Source organism: Petaurus breviceps, unplaced genomic scaffold (assembly GCF_028583685.1).
Source record: "Petaurus breviceps papuanus isolate PSGF00001 unplaced genomic scaffold, PetGlider_PUasm1.0 91133, whole genome shotgun sequence".
Taxonomy (NCBI): Eukaryota; Metazoa; Chordata; class Mammalia; order Diprotodontia; family Petauridae; genus Petaurus; species Petaurus breviceps.
In genome coordinates, this window is record NW_027187419.1 from 72,557,122 (window position 1) to 72,572,929 (window position 15,808).

At 37.7% G+C, this 15,808-nt stretch overlaps 1 long non-coding RNA gene across 2 annotated transcripts in view; it reads left to right on the forward strand.

The window, feature by feature from the left end:
* Positions 1 to 3,388: 3,388 nt before the first annotated feature.
* Positions 3,389 to 15,808, forward strand: part of LOC138154898 (uncharacterized) — a 35,809-nt gene continuing 23,389 nt past the window's right edge. For both annotated transcript variants that reach the window (XR_011166707.1, XR_011166708.1), the window contains exons 1-2: positions 3,389 to 3,452; positions 11,016 to 11,096. This is a non-coding gene — a long non-coding RNA (uncharacterized lncRNA). The remainder of the gene's footprint in view (positions 3,453 to 11,015; positions 11,097 to 15,808) is intronic.

The window sequence follows — 15,808 nt, forward strand, 5'->3', positions numbered from 1 at the left end:
CTCTCATCCCCTTCCCCCCTACTCTCCTGTAGGGTGATATACCCTATTTAGTGTGTATGTCATTCTCTCCCTGAGCCAAATTCAATGAGTATAAGGTTGACCCATTCCCTTATGCTTTCCTGTTCTTCCCCTCCATTGTACCCATTTTCCTTTGTCTCTTCTATATGAAATAGTTTATCCCATTCTGTCTCTCCCCATCTCCTTTCATTACATTCCTATCTCACCTCTTAATTTCACCTTTTAAGTATCATTCCTTCCTATTAAATTGGTCCTGTGCCCTCTATCTATGTATACCTGTAAACATATATATATATATACATTCACATATGTATTCATATACCTATATACCCTCCGATAAAGACTGTATGTATGTGTGTGTATACATATATATGTATATATAAATTTCTTTAAAATTTGTGGCATCATCTGTTTTGTTGTACTGGCTTTTCTCTTAGGATGCCTGGGTGTCAAAGGTCTTCTTCATTCAGTTATCTTAATTCCTGTCCATCAAGTACATCACTTGCAAGTCAAGGCATCACCCTCCTTATGTTATCTGTCCTCTTCTAGGAAGAAGGATGAACAACAAGGAACAACATAGCCTTTAATAACTGAATGAGTGTTGCCACAGACAAACTGAGACCTGAGAAAGACTTTAGCCTAAAAAGGCCAAGGTTTCCCGCTGCATCCAGGGCCGTCTCCAGTCGTCCTGTTCTATGTCTTGCCACTGGACTCCGATGACTCCAGAGAGTGAGGCTGATGATTTTGCATGACCCTGCCTGACTTAGATTCAATTCATTTGCAAGTGAAGATAATATCCTCCAGATGTCACAGGTCTTCTTCAAGAATGAAGGACCAACAAGGGAGGCTAGGTGGCACAGTGAGTAGAGTGCTGGCCCTGGAGTCAGGACGACCTGAGTTCGGATCCAGCCTCAGATACTTAACACACACACACACACACACACACAAAACTAGCTGAGTGACCTTGGGCAAGTTATTTAACCCGAATTGCCTTCCAAAAAGCAAAAAAAAAAAGAATGAAGGAACATCACCACCATCTACTGGGGTATACACACATACATATATAAATATAAATATGTATATTTGTATATGTATGCACATATTTAGATATTTTATATATACATATATAATGAACACACATTTACATACACACATAGTTTATGTGTATGTATATAAATATTTATAGATAAAGAAATAGATATAGCATGTCTAAAATAAATACAAATATATGTATTTATGCATAAAGCATATGTATATATACACATATATAGCATAAGTCCAAAGTAAATACAAGTATATGTATATACACATACAAAAAACATGGGTGCATATACCTGTATATGTATATATAGGCATATACATACATATATATACACATACATATAATGGTTAAATAGAAGGTGTTTTGGGAAGAAAGACATTAGTGGGTTAGAATAGGGAGACCAGGGAAGCAAGAAAGGCTTTACAAAAGAAGATGGTGGCAAAATAGAGGTTGAAAGAATCCACCGATCACCTCCTGAAAAAGATCCCAAAAAGAAAACTCCTAGGAATATTATAGCCAGGTTCCAGAATTCCCAGATTAAGGAGAGAATATTACAAGCAGCCAGGAAGAAACAATTTGAATATTGTGGAAACACAATCAGGATAACCCAGGATCTGGCAGCTTCTACACTGAGGGATCGAAGGGCCTGGAATGTGATATTCCAGAGGTCAAGGGAGCTGGGATTAAAACCAAGAGTCACCTACCCAGCAAAACTGAGTATCCTGTTTCAGGGGAAAATATGGTCATTCAGTGGAATGCAGGACTTTCAAGCATTCTTGCTGAAAAAACCAGAGCTGAATAGAAAATTTGACATTCAGATACAAGAAGCAAGAGAAGCATGAGAAGGTAAACAGGGAAAAGAAATCATAAGGAACTTATCAAAGTTGAACTATTTTTTTTTTTAAGCAATTGGGGTTGAGTGGCTTGCTCGGGGTTGCACGGCCAGTTGTTGTTTCTGGGTGTGGTGCTGGGTGTCTGGGCCCGGATTTGATCCGGGTCGTCCCGCACTGAGGCCGGTGCTCTTGCTTGCTGAGCCACTTGGCCAAAGTTGAACTATTAACATTCCTACATGGAAAAACAATAATTGTAACTTATGAAACTTTTCTCAGTAGTTGAAGGGATTAGAAATATATATATTATATGTATATATATATGTCTTTATATGAGGGTATGCAGGCATATGAATACATATGTGAATGTGTGTATATATGTTTACAGGTATACATAGATAGAGGGCACGGGACCAATTTAACAGGAAGGGATGATACTTAAAAGATGAAATTAAGAGGTGAGAGGGATATAATGAGAGGAGATGGGGAGAGACAGAGTGGGGCAACTATCTCATACAGAAGAGGCAAGGGAAAATGGTTACAATGGAGGGGAAGAATAGGAAGGCAAAAGGGAATGGGTCAACCTCATTCCTATTGAATCTGGCTTGAGGAGGGAGGGAAATACACACTAAATAGGGGATCTCACCCTCCAGGAGAATAGGGGGGGGAGGGGATGTGAGGGGGGGATGATGGAAGGGAGGGCAGGCTGGGGGGGAGGGAAGTTGGAAGCACCCACTTTTGAAAAGGGACAGGATCAAAGTAGAGAATAGAACAAGTGGGATGTGGGATAGGAGGGAGGGAAATATAGTCAGTCTTTTACAATATATCTGCTATGTTATTGTTTTGCATTAGCCACACATGTACAACCTATACTGAACTGCTTATCTTCCCAGTAAGGGTGGGTGATAAGGGAGGAAGGGAATGAATCTGGAATTCAAAGTTTTAAAATCAAATGTTTAAATATATATATACTATTATCAATATTGTTTTACATGTAACTGGGAAATATAGAGATCCACCATGCCCTACTGGAAAAGTTGAAACGGGTATGGGAGAAAATATGGGAGAGAGCAGATCAGAGGTGGGGATATCCTGTGGGACTGCTGTTTTGGGGGGATGGGTGGGGGAAAAACGGGGAGAAAATTTGTAACTCAAAATCTGGCGGAAACGAACGATGTAAATCAGAAGTTAATAAAGCATTTTAAAAAAATAAAAGAAAAAAAGAAAAAAAAGAAAAAAAAACAAAAGAAGATGGTGCTGGAGCTGCATCTTAAAGGAAGAGAAGAATTCTCTTAGAAATAAGGAAGAATTGCATCCCTCTTAGGCGGGGCGGCTCCCCTTGGGCAGGTGCAGGAGCCGCTTTGGGGAGCGCAGCTTGTTGAGTGCCGGGCGGGGTGCTGCTCCAGTCAGGGGCCCTTTCAGCTTGCAGGGAATAGGAGGTGATTTTTTCCATTACATCATCAATTCCTGAATCTTGAGTTTTTTTTTTTTTTTTTCTGATTGTAGATTATCTGAGAAAAGTTTCCTCCACGGACTCTTGTAGCTGCATGCCTACAAAGCGGGTAAGATGGCTCAACTTTTTCACTCTTTTCCAGATTGAATTCATTGTTTTGGTGGTTTATTCTTCGACCATCTCTTATTACTGAACGTGTCGTAATTACATCATTATTATTGTGTGTAAAGGATGTGGTTAGAGTATCTTCTTTTGAATATTTGTTCCTACACTCTCTAGTCATTGAACCACTCACAGCTTAGCATTTTGTATCAAGGCTCCATTTAGGTCTGTAGGTTTGCTTGTGTTCCCAGAATTTGTAATTTTTTTCCAGTTATTGTATGGGAAGGATGGTTTCATATTCCTTTTTTTTCTATTTATTTTGTTCTATTTTCTATTCCCTTGTTTTTTGTCAAGTGGTCATGAGGAGCTTCTGATGTCTGTCCTTTAATATTTTCATTCAAAAGATATCACAAGTCTTTCCAGCCTAACATCTCCAATACTCAGCTGGGTTCTTTGTTTTTCCTTTTTCTCTCACTTTTGGGTTTATCCAGCACTGAGAGAGGATGTTTAGATTCTACTACACTGGTGGTTTTACAGTTTGGGCCATGGGATAACACAGTTCAATTTCCCCTTATAAATTTAGATGTTTTGTACATTGGAGCATATGTTGAGCATTGATGTTTTTTCACTGCTTATGTTGTTTTTAATGTAGTGTCCTTGTTTATCTGTCAACCATTGTGCTTTGTCTAAAAGCAGGCTACTTTTGGAGTGTAGATGGGGAATCTCACCTCCTATGGATATGTTTTCCAGGCCTCTGGTTTTCAACTGAAATAAGTCTTCATTTTTCAGATACTTCTTCCATGTGGCATATTAAGATTTTTTTCTTATCCTGCTATTTTTTAATGATCAATTTGCTGAATTCATTTGCCTTTTAAGTTTATGGTCATTAGACTGTATTTGTTTCCATTTCTCTCATTGGCATAGATGGTCATCTGTTCCCTCTCTGGAATACTGTAATTCATTTTGCTTCTTCTAGTATATTTAGATGCCAATTTGTTCCCAGAGACCCTCTTCCCATGCCCCTTCCTTGGTTGTTTTTTGCTCTTGATGATTTTGGGGCTCTGAGGTTATGGATTTCTTGCATCCAACTAGCCTTTTCCAAAATACATTCAGTATAGATCTCTACCTGTCCAGAGTTGTTGATGTACATACAAGATGTGTTTGCTAGAGCACATACATTCCTACTAGAGGCAAGCAGGTAGTCTAGGATTATTCTATTATATAGAACCACCTTTGCTAGGGAATCCAAAGACTGCTGTATTTCCTAGAGACTATAAGTTGTCTCATTTATCAACTGGTGAATGGTCTCTGTAAGGTTAGAGAGAATGAATTCATTCTAGGTGACAATACCAGCACAAGAGATACTTTGCTCCCCCTTTGAGGAACTGGAGGACATTTCCCCACAATTCACACTTTGCCCTTTTTAAGTTAGAGACCCTGGGCTGTGTGGCATTGAAAATGGAGGAAGGTGCTAAAAATCCAAGGGTACACACCCCAAAGTCCTTGCAAGGTGTTAAATACTGGGTGGACAGGACAGTAGTTCTGGGGTCTTGCCATGTGATGGCACTTCGTTTCACCTCTTTCCCAGAATTTTTGTCACTTGGTTTACTGATTCTGCAAAGGAAGTATAGCTTTTGGGGGCACAGATGGGGCAAGTTTGTAAGAGGCTTTGAGTATGGATGTCCCAAGGATCAGAATGGTTGCACAGTAAACTCCCAGTCAAGAGGGGTGTCTTTAAGAGATCAGTAATAAGAGTGCTGTGGCATTGTGGCTTAACTTAGAAGTAAAGCTTAAAAAGGGGAATCTACTAGGAGAGTAGGGGGAGGGATGTGGTCACAGTCGCAAGCAGGAAGAGCTCACTCAGTACAACTGGTACAGCTGGCTGATGTAAAGTTCCAGAGACACTTGTCACTAGTCATATCTGCACAGGTAGTACAGGTCAAACGACCAGCAGAAATTCGTAGCTCTCTCTCAACAGGGGTATTAACAATGGCCACAGAGCTTGTCTCCCAAGTAAGGGAAAATTCCTCTGCAAAGAAGCAAGGTGTAAAGAGGGAGAGAGTAAACCATAGAGGAATGGGCAGCATCAGTGGGGTGGAATAAACCTCTGAGGAAGTCATGTTAGGGAGGGGGGCTCTTGCAAAGATGGCACATAGTGGGAGGTGAGGGTTGCCCTGTAGGTTGCCCCCTCCCCCCCCATGAGTTTCCCAGTTTAGCTAGGAAATTATTCTCCTACTTTCAGAGGCCAAGTGTACTCTATGTTTCAGGGAGGAGGAAGAAAAGGATTAGCACTATCATTGTCTGCTTAGAGGAAAATGATTTCAAGAGGGAGAGAAACGGGAGTTTCTCTGGACAGAATTAAAGATGATGATGGCAAGGCCAAAGCATAAAAGGAAAAGGGCGGGTATAATAATCTATTTGCCTGTTCACTGGAGAGGGCTGAGGCCTTTCTAAACAGGAGCTTGAGGTCCTCCAAAGGCTCACAGGTATATTCCAGAGTTTCTTCCAGTCTTGCCTGGACAGGAGCTTGAGATTAGTTAGTTTCCCAGTGACAGGGGAACAAAATGTTGAGGACTAGGGGTGCTGGGATCACAAAATTCAAGGGCAAATGGCGCCGGTCCTGCCTCGAATGAATTCGACCCAAGCCTTCTTTCAGTCATAGACAAGATTTATTAAAACACCCGTTGGGGTGGCTGAGATTTTAAGAATCCATCACAAGGAGTAGTTCTAATAGATGGGCTTCTCTCTTATGCCTGTCCTCACGAGGACTCCTTTTACATTGTTTCTTTCCAGTTCTGCATCATATTGTTTGAGTTTCTTTTATCTCCTTGAGGAAAATCTTTTTTTTTTTTTTTTGGAATTTCTGAAGTTAAATCTCTTTGGAAAGAAAATTGAAAGAGTTATTTTCAACTTGAGTCAGATATAGTCTTTCCAGTTTCACACATCAAATATAAAAATGAAACATCTTTAGCATCATATTTGGATCAAGTCAGCTTTTCCATCAGGAAAAAATATTCTAGATAGCAATGACTCTGGGAAGTATTGATGAGAAAAAATGATGTGCAACAATAATGATAATTTATTGGAAAGATTAATTACCAAGAGAAGAGAATGTGTACATAAAGATTTCTATGTTTCTAAAGCACAGGATTAAAATGATTAAGGAGAGCACTAATTACTTCTCTTTGAAAGAATTGGTTTCTGCAATTAACCCTTAGTAAGAAACAAGTCAGATTTTTGAAAAGACCTAGTTGCCTTCAGTGTTAATTGAGTGCTGTTTAAATGCCAGGTGAAGGGAAAAGAATTAGCTTGCTTCCGGCTTTTCTATGAGTTAAGTAATAATAATAGGTTGAAAGAGTTCATCTGCCTTATACAAAGAGTAGCAAAGTCATAAGACTTATTCATGGAGTCCCATGTGACAACCAGCTTCAGTCACATGCTGAATCAATTGCTCAAAATAAAATTTCCCAAATAAGCAACTCTTTTTGGGGGGGCAGTTTTAGTAGCAAGGAGGAATGACATTTTCTTTGGAACTCCTTAAATACAGCCTCTTAGTTTTGAGAAAATTCTTATCATGAACCAAACTATGGCAGCTTTGGAAATAAGAGGAAAAAGAACTAAGACCATGTTGTCCTTCTAGTTAGCATTTTCAATTTTGTTGATACTCATCCCAAATGCGCCAGAATTGAAAGAAGGATAACAAAATACTCGGAGTGTTTCTTCAATTGGTCTTTACAGGGATAAAAACTCCTCTCTTGATCATTTCTCACCCACCAGTTCCATGGGGCTCCATTTGTCAGGAACAAGGCAGGTAGAGGATTAGCTATGTATAAGTCTGAAAAGGGAAGATATATGAAGTTTTCTATTTCTGCAGTTCCCTAAATAGCTAAATCAAGAACACTCCAAATTACAAAAAAGATGGTGAGGGATCCTGATAAATTATAAATCCTTATAATAAGCTTGTAAATAGAATTTCTCATTCATAAATTATTTTGTCTCAAAGCAGGAACCCAATGTTAATTGCTTCTGAAAAAAATCTAAAAGCAATTTCAATTTTTAATCTGAAAATAGTAACATTTGACTTTAATTGGTGAGATGAATATATGTCTGAGACTGAGGACTGCCTGGAACTTTAGAGACTATCTAGTCTAAGAAAGGACTGGAAACATTCAGGCAGCATATCTGTATTCAGGCTCTGAAAATTGCTGGTTTTGGTCACATTAAAAGCTCTGAGTGCTGGGTTTTTTTTTTATTGTTTTATTGATGTTTTTCTGCTTTGCTATAGTTTGATTAAAAAAGATAGCATCATGAAGCAATATTTCTCATTAACGAGGTAAAAAATTAGGATTAGATATTGATAGATCATTTTAAAGATCACAGAAAAGACCCCTTAAATTTTGATTACTTCAAAAGAAATGGAATTTTAGGATTTTCCATGATTAATTTGTTGGAAAAATCCCTTGACTTTGGAGGGGTTTAGAGAGGGAAAGGACATTAAGAGGGCTCGGGGAAGTTGGTTATTGTTATACTGGGGTTATATATATTTTTATTTTCCATTTGCCATTTTTTGTAACATAAATTGTTAGGAACCTCTTGTACTTACATGGTATGACCTAGAAAGTCCTCACAGAAGCTTACCTTCATTACCCTCTTGGTATGTGTAACCAGGAACTAGCCATCAATGTCTACATGATTAAAATGATATTCCATCCCAATGAAGCAGAGCCAGCTCCTCACATCTTCCTCTGTCCAGTCTGATATGGTAGGGTTCCTATGGTGGTAAGTTTCTGGAAACTACCAAGTCAGAGTGAGACTATGTACATAGATGCTCATCAAGATATAAAATCTTAGAACCCTATAATCTTATAGCTGGATGTTGTCCTTATGAGAACATATTAAGGACCTTAAATGTTTTTTTTTTCATGAATTCCTTAATATTAATTCACTTTTTTGGGTCTAGTACCTTCTAAGAATGAATTTCTGTTTTGCCATTTGAATTGTCATACTTACTCTTTCTATGGTGCGATGTAATATTTCCCTTTGAGTTGCTGGGAAATTTCCTTGATCTTCTCAATACAAGAAGGTGAGAGTAAAATTTAAAATCCTAGAATGTTATACAAGTTCTAGAACATCAGGACCAGAATAGACTGTGAAGGTCTTTTGCTTCAAGTCCTACATTTCACAGTACTTTTTCTTTCTGTAGTTTTGCTTGGCAGTCTTCTTTCTTATTTCTGATGAGATGCCAAGGTGCCTCTCAATACCACCCCATAATTGTCCCCAAACTGCCAAATCAAGAAGGGCAGATTCTAATTAAAGCCTAGAATGTCATGCAATCTATGAACTATTGGAGATCATATTTGGAAAAGATCTTATAGGACAGTTGCTCTAAAGCCAGCATTGAACAGTCAACTTTTGTTTTGCAAGATTGCTTATTCCAACTCACATTATCTCCGTCCTCCTCTCCTCTGATATTTGTGCCTGAGACACACAACACCACAAATTGCAGTGACGTGGAAACTGCAAAGTCAAGAGAAAGGGACAGTACTTAAAAGCCTGGAAAGTCAATCAACCAATCAATCAATGAACAAGCATTAATGGAATACCTGCTATGGGTCAGGGTGCTAGTAGGGTGCTGGAGATACAAGTACAAAGACTGAGAGTTCCCACTTTTTTTTTTCCAAATGCTTTATCAACTTCTGATTTATATCATTTGTTTCTGCCAGATTTTGAGTTTCAAATTTTCTCCCCATTTTTCCCCTACCCACTGCCCCAAAATAGCAGTCCCACAGGATATCCCCTCCTCCAATCTGCTCTCCCCCATATTTTCTCCCATACCCCTTTCGACTTTTCCAGTGGATCTCTATGCCCCAGTGCCTGTATATCTTATTTCCCAATTACATGTAAAATAGTATTAATACTAGTATATATATATATATACACACACACACATACACACACACACACACACACACACACACATATATATATATATATATATATATATTTGAATATTTGATTTTAAAACTCTGAATTCCAGATTCATTCCCTTCCTTCCTTGTCACCCACCCTTACTGGGAAGATAAGCAGTTCAGTATAGGTTGTACATGTGTGGCTAATGCAAAACAATAACATAGTAGATATATTGTAAAAGACTGACTATATTTCCCTCCCTCCTATCACACCTCTCACTTGTTCTATTCTCTACTTTGATCCCGTCCCTTTTCAAAAGTGGGTGATTCCAACTCCCCCCCCCACCGCAGCCTGCCCTCCCTTCCATCATCCCCCCTCTCATCCCCTTTCCCCCCTACTCTCCTAGAGGGTGAGATACCCTATTTAGTGTGTATTTCATTCCTTCCTCAAGCCAAATTCAATGGGAATAAAGTTGACCCATTCCCTTTGCCTTCCTATTCTTCCTCTCTATTGTAACCATTTTCCCTTGCCTCTTCTGTATGAGATAGTTTACCCCAATCTGTCTCTCCCCATCTCCTCTCATTACATTCCTCTCTCACATCTTAATTTCACCTTTTAAGTATCATCCCTTCCTGTTAAATTGGTTCTGTGCCCTCTATCTATATATACCTGTAAGCATATATACACACATTCACATATGTATTCATATGCCCATATACCCTCATATATAGACATATATATTTCTATTCCCTTCAACTACTGAAAAAAGTTTCATAAGTTATAATTATTGTTTTTCCATGTAGGAATGTTAATAGTTCGACTTTGATAAGTTCCTTATGATTTCTTTTCCCTGTTTACCTTCTCATGCTTCTCTTGCTTCTTGTATTTGAATGTCAAATTTTCTATTCAACTCTGGTTTTTTCAGCAAGAATGCTTGAAAGTCCTCTATTCCACTGAATGACCATACTTTCCCCTGAAACATGATACTCAGTTTTTCTGGGTAGGTGACTCTTGGCTTTAATCCCAGCTCCTTTGAACCTCTGGAATATCATATTCCAAGCCCTTCAGTCCCTCAGTGTAGAAGCTGCCAGATCCTGGGTTATCCTGATTGTGTTTCCACAATATTCAAATTGTTTCTTCCTGGCTGCTTGTAATATACTCTCTTTAATCTGGGAATTCTGGAACCTGGCTATAATATTCCTAGGAGTTTTCTTTTTGGGATCTTCTTCAGGAGGTGATCAGTAGATTCTTTCGACCTCTATTTTGCCCTCTGGTACTAAAACATCAGGACAGTTTTCTTTGAGAACTTCCTGGAGGATGATTTCTAGGTTCTTACTTTGATCATGACTTTCAGGTAGTCCAATAATTTTTAAATTATCTCTCCTGGATCTATTTTCCAGGTCAGTGGTTTTTCCCATGAGATATTTCACATTGCCTTCTATTCTTTCATTTGTTTGGATCTGTTTAACAGCATCTTGATTTCTCATAAAGTCATTAGCTTCCATTTGCTCCAATCTAATTCTGAAGCAATGATTCTCCTCAGTGAGCTTTTGAGATTCTTTTTCCATCTGGAAAATTTGGCTTTTTAAGCCATTCTTCTCCTCATTGCCTTTTTGAGCCTCTTTTGCCATTTGAGTCAGTCTGTTTTTTTTTTTTTCAGGTTATAAGGATGGATTGTACCAGCTGGAATGAAAAATGGTAAAGAGGACATAAAATCCAATAAGAGAACGAAAAAGATCAGGTATTTTGCTTCCACCTGTATACAAATTTAGTTCTTTCTAGTTCTTTCTCTGGATGCACGTTTTTCTCTCCATCATGCGTCTTTTGGGATTGACTTATATCCCTGTATTGTTGAGAAGAGTCCAGTCTATCAAAGTTGGTCATCACACATATGTTGTGTCTGTAATTGTGTACAAATTCCTCCTGGTTCTACTCTTCTCATTCAGCATCAGTTCTTTTAAGCCTCTCCAGGTAAATATGAAGACCGCCTGCTCCCCGTTTCTTATGGCGCAATAGTATTCCATAACATGCATATACCACAAGTTGTTCAGCCATTCCCCAATTGATGGGCACCCCCTTAATTTCCAATTCTTTGCCACAACAAAAAGAGCTGCTATAAACATTTTTGTACATATGGGTCTTTCTCCCATTTCTATGATCTCTTTGGGGTATAACCCTAGGAGTGGTATTGCTGGATCAAAGGGTATGAAAGTATTTATAGCCCTTTGGGCATAATTCCAGATTGCTCTCCAGAAAGGCTGGATCAGTTCACAACTCCACCAACAATGCATTAGTGTTCCAGTTTGCCCACATCCTCTCCAGCATTTGTCATTTTCCTGTTTTGTCATCTTAGCCAATCTGACTGGTGAGATGTGGTACCTCAGAGTTGTTTTGATTTGCATTTCTCTAATCAATAGTGAATTAGAGCATTTCTTCATGTGCTTATAGATAGCTTTAATTTCTTTCTCCGAAAACTGCCTGTTCATATCCTTTGACCATTTATCAATTGGGGAATGACTTGTATTCTTATACATTTGACTCAATTCTCTGTATATTTTAGAGATGAGTCCTTTGTCAGAGACATAGGTTGTAAAGATTCTTTCCCAATTTCCCACCTCCCTCTTAATCTTGGTTACATTGGCTTTATTTGTACAGAAACTTTTCAATTTCATGTAGTCAAAATTATCCATTTTACATTTTATAATGTTCTCTAATTCCTGTTTCGTCATAAAGTCATTCCCTCTCCACAAGTCTGATAGGTAAACTATTCCTTGTTTTAGCAGACTGCTTACAGTATCAACCTTTATACCTAGATCATGAACCCATTTAGACTTGATTTTGGTATATGGTGTTAGATAATGGTCTATGTCCAGTTTCTGCCATACCATATTCCAGTTTTCTCAGCAGTTTTTGTCAAACAGTGAGTTCTTATCCCAAAAACTAGGGTCTGGGGGTTTATCAAACAATACATTACTGTAGTCATTGACTTCTGAATCTCGTGTGCCTAATCTATTCCATTGATCCACTTCTCTATTTCTAAGCCAGTACCAGGTAGTTTTGATGACTGCTGCTTTATAGTACAGATTGAAATCAGGTAAAGCTAGTCCACCTTCCCTAGCATTTTTTTTCAATAATTCCCTTGATACTCTGGACCGTTTATTCTTCCAGATGAATTTTGTTACTATTTTTTCTAACTCTATAAAGTAGTTTTTTGGTAAATTAATTGGTATGGCACTAAATATATAATTTAATTTAGGTAAAATTGTCATTTTTATTATATTAGCTCGACCCAGCCATGAGCAATTGATATTTTTCCAATTAGTTAGATCTGACTTTATTTGTGTGAAAAGTGTTTTGTAGTTATGCTCATACAGGTCCTGGGTTTGTTTTGGCAGGTAGATTCCCAAATATTTTATAATGTATACAGTAACTTTAAATGGGATTTCTCTTTCTACTTCTTGCTGTTGAATTTCATTGGAAATATATAGGAATGCTGAGGATTTATGTGGGTTTATTTTATATCCTGCAACTTTGCCAAATTTATTCATTGTCTCAAGCAGTTTTTTACTTGATTCTCTAGAATTCTCTAAGTATATCATCATATCATCTGCGAAGAGTGATAGCTTGGTCTCTTCTTTACCTAACTTGATTCCTTTGATTTCTTTTTCTTCTCTAATTGCTACTGCTAACATTTCTAGTACCAGATTGAATAAGAGGGGTGATAGTGGACACCCTTGTTTCACCCCTGATCTTATGGGAAATGCTTCCAGCTTCTCCCCATTACATATAATACTTGCTGATGGCTTTAAATAGATGCTACCTATTATTTTAAGGAAGGCTCCATTTATTTCTATACTTTCTAATGTTTTTAATAGGAATGGATGTTGTATTTTGTCAAAAGCCTTTTCTGCATCTATTGAGATGATCATGTGGTTTCTGCTAGTTTTATTGTTGATATGATCAATTATACTGATGGTTTTCCTTTGAGATGATCATGTGGTTTCTGCTAGTTTTATTGTTGATATGATCAATTATACTGATGGTTTTCCTAATATTAAACCATCCTTGCATTCCTGGAATAAATCCTACCTGATCAAAGTGTATTATTCTTGAGATAAGTTGCTGTAGTCTTTTGGCTAGTATTTTATTTAGAATTTTTGCATCTATATTCATGAAGGAGATTGGTCTATAATTTTCTTTCTCTGTTTTATCTCTTCCTGATTTAGGTATCAGTACCATATTTGTGTCATAAAAAGAATTTGGTAGGACTCCTTCACTAATTTTCCCAAATAATTTGTAGAGTATTGGAATCAATTGTTCTTTAAATGTTTGATAGAATTCACTAGTGAATCCATCTGGCCCTGGAGATTTTTTCCTAGGGAGGTGACTGATGGCTTGTTCAATTTCTTTTTCTGAGATGGGATTATTTAAGTAATTTACTTCCTCTTCAGTTAATCTGGGCAACTTGTATGTTTCTAAATACTCATCCATTTCCCTAAGATTGTCAAATTTATGTGCATACAATTGGGAGAAATAATTCCTAATTATTGTTTTGATTTCCTCTTCATTGGAGGTAGATTCACCCTTTTCATTTTTGATACTCATAATTTGGTTTTCTTCTTTCTTTTTTTTTATCATATTGACTAAGGGTCTATCAATTTTGTTGGTTTTTTCATAAAACCAGCTCTTGGTTTTATTTATTAGTTCAATAGTTTTCTTAATTTCGATTTTATTAATCTCTCCTTTAGTCTTCAATATTTCTAATTTAGTATTTAATTGGGGATTTTGAATTTGTTCTTTTTCTAGGTTTTTTAATTGCATGCCCAATTCGTTGAGCTCCCTTTTCTCTAATTTAATCACGTATGCACTCAGGGATATAAAACTTCCCCTAAGAACTGCCTTTAATGCATCCCACAGATTTTGGTATGTTGTCTCATTATTATCATTCTCTTGAATGAAATTACTGATTGTTTCTATAATTTCTTGTTTGACCCACTCATTCTTTAGGATTAAATTGTTTAATTTCCAGTTAGTTTTTAGTCTGTCTTTCCCTGGCCCTTTATTGCATATAATTTTTATTGCATCGTGATCTGAGAATGATGCGTTTAATATTTCTGCCTTACTGCATAGAATTGTGAGGTTTTTATGCCCTAGAACATGGTCAATTTTTGAGTATGTGCCATGAACCGCTGAGAAGAAAGTATATTCCTTTTTATCCCCATTCAGTTTTCTCCAGAGATCTATCATAACCTATCCTCTCTAAAATCCTGTTCACCTCCTTAACTTCTTTCTTGTTTATTTTGAGGTTGGATTTATCAAGTTCAGATAGGGGGAGATTAAGGTCTCCCACTAGTATAGTTTTGCTATCTATTTCTTCCTCTAATTCCTTTGCTTCACCTCTAGGAATTTGGAAGCTACACCACTTGGTGCATATATGTTAAGTAGTGATATTGCTTCATTCTCGATGGTGCCTTTTAACAGGATATAGTTTCCTTCCTTATCTCTTTTAATTAGGTCAATTTTTGCATTTGCTTTATCTGAGATAAGGATTGCTACCCCTGCTTTTTTTACTTTAGCTGAGGCATGATATATTTTACTCCAACCTTTTACCTTTACCTTGTGTGTATCCCTCTGTTTCAGATGTGTTTCTTGTAAACAGCATATTGTAGGATTATGATTTCTAATCCATTCTGCTATCTGTCTCCGTTTTATAGGAGAGTTCATTCCATTCACATTTACAGTTATGATTGTTATCTGTTTCTTTCCCCTTATCCTATTCCTGCCCCTGTTAATGTTCATATTTTTCCTCCCTTCTCCCTTCCCCCCCTTAATAGTTTTCCTTTTGACCACCGCCTCCCTCAGTGTTCCCTTTTCCTCCCCTTTTCCCCTTACTACTTCCCTCTCTACAAACCACTCCCACCCCCCCTTTTGTAACCCTTTCCCCCTCCTACTACCTGTAGGATATTGTTATACTTAATGAGGTATGCTATTTTTTCTTCGCATCAAGAATGACAGGAACAGATCTCATGCGAAGCTCCTCTCCCTCCCCTCTTTCCCTCTAAAATGATGTGTGTTCTCCTTGTTTACCTTTCTAAGTCACTGTTGCTTCTCGTAATTGGAAGTTGAATTTTCCATTGAGTTCTGGCTTTTTTATCAAGAAGGTCTGGAACTCTGTTATATCATTGAATGACCATCTCTTTGCCTGGAAGAATATGCTCAGTCTCGCTGGGTATGTGATCCTTGGTTGTAATCCAAGCTGTTTTGCCTTCCTGAAAATTGTATTCCACTGCCTCCGATCTTTCAGTGTGGAGACTGACAAATCCTGTGCAATCCTCACTGTGGACCCTCGATATCTGAATTGTTTGTTTCTGGCCGCTTGAAGTATTTTCTCTTTTATCTGGTAGTTCTGGAGTTTGGCCACAACATTTCGAGGATTTTGCAGTTTGGGATCTC